Source organism: Rutidosis leptorrhynchoides, chromosome 2, assembly GCF_046630445.1.
Source record: "Rutidosis leptorrhynchoides isolate AG116_Rl617_1_P2 chromosome 2, CSIRO_AGI_Rlap_v1, whole genome shotgun sequence".
NCBI classification, from domain to species: domain Eukaryota; kingdom Viridiplantae; phylum Streptophyta; class Magnoliopsida; order Asterales; family Asteraceae; genus Rutidosis; species Rutidosis leptorrhynchoides.
The window spans coordinates 560836482-560838563 of NC_092334.1; positions in this window are offsets into that span (position 1 = coordinate 560836482).

Genomic DNA, 2082 nt, shown 5'->3' on the forward strand with positions numbered 1-2082 from the left:
CAAGATCTTAAGTGTGAGAAGGGGTTAAATTCTTTTGGATTTTAAAATTTTTACTTTATACACTTGGTTACCATTAGAAATACTAGTAAAGTAGTAGTTGTATTAGAATCTAGTGCTCTCTGATAATAAAGAACAGCCCTAGTCTTATATACTGACTACCCAATTCTAGTAAAAATTTTCAAATTTCAATTAAATGAACTCAAAATCATGTTTATACATATTTATGAACGATAAAACTAGGTGTTAACACCGAAATTATTGTTACCTCGGAAAGGGCATAAATTGAGATACAAACCAAAATGTTAGAATTCATTTAAAATGGAATAGAGGGCAATAAAAAGGAAAATAAAAGCCAAGTGTGGGAAATTTTCACCGAGTTATTCAAAATATATATCACATATTTTTGTACAAATAATTAAAAATACTTTTGTTTTGGACGATAATTAACTGTTTTACCCGATGAAAGAAAAGAAAAGATGGATCTACACGATGAATCAATTCCATCATTAAAAGGAAGTAAAGTCTTCCGAAAAAGACACGCGCTTCTTGATTTAGGTCATGAAGTTGTCGTCCAGACCAGCTGTAGGTTGATGAAAAATCTAGAAAAGTCATCTCTAAAATCAGCAGGAAATCCACGAACCTCAGCATAAAACAGGGTTGCCAAGTGGTCAACATTATCCTAACCATGAGAAGGATTTATCTCGTACAATGGGGGGGACACCGTGCAAATTAGCTTGATAAGACTAATGAATCAGATCCCCAGAAAGGATAATCTCCTTTAAAGATCAAAAATCAGCTTTTAAGACTGATATTACTCAATCCTAGAGATTGACCTTAAAGATTGAGAATTACAAACTCATGGAATTCAATGATATCTAAACTCGAGCTTGAACGAGAAAATATTTTGATCAAATTATAAACCGATTTGTTTTCTGAAAACCCATTTTCAATGCGTTCATTACCATTGAACGTAAAATCCTAGGAATTCATCTGTAATTCATTAGGTCATCTGAACCAAATCGGGTGTCAATCGTAAGAACGGTGGTTGCATAGCATGGTCAAAGACAGGACCTTGTGCCAGACCAAAAAATCATAAGGATGAGCTTTACTATTGCTCCTACCAAGGATAGTAATTGCGTCCGACACGTTATAGACCATAATTAAAAGCATTTCAGGGGGCATTGCCTTAACAGTTGCTTGTTCAACGCTTTCCTTTACAATCGGACGGTAGTTTATCGAAAGGTAATATTCGGAGCAAGTATACTAGACGTGTTGCTTTCCTAATACAAGGTTAGCAAGTGGGTGACACAAAACCATAAGTTTTGAGCTAAAATTTTCAAATCTGAAACCCACCAAACCCACAAAAATATTTTGCAAACACCGGTGAAGGGTTATTCCGGAAAACTTATCTAGGGTAAAAACTAGATTTAATTTTCAAAAGATCAAATGTTTTCATAAAGATCCAATTTCCTTAATGGATCTAAATTTTATAGTCATGTGGGACTGTAAACCACATCGTTACTACCATTGTTTATACCGCCGTAAAGAAATCACTGATGTACAAAGTATGAAGAATAAAGAAGTGATTCTAGTATTTCAAGACTATATTGCTTGAGGACAAGCAACGCTCAAGTGTGGGAATACTTGATAATGCTAAAAACGAAAATATATTTCATAGCATTATTCCTCAAGAAAGACAAGCTTTTAGTTGCAATTGTCCTATTTACAAGTGATATTCGTTTAAATAATAAAAGGTGAAGACAAAAGGCAGATTCGACGAATTGAAGACGCAAACGACCAAAAAGCTCAAAAGTACAAAATACAATCAAAGAGGTTCCAATTATTGATAAGAAACGTCTCAGAATTACAAGAGTACAAGATTCAAAACGCAAAGTACAAGATATTAAATTGTACGCAAGGACGTTTGAAAATCCGGAACCGGGACCAGAGTCAACTCTCAACGCTCGACGCAACGGACTAAAAATTACAAGTCAACAATTCACATGAATATAATATAATATATAATTAATTCTTAAAATTAATATATATATTATATTATATTATATTATAAAACCGTCGGCA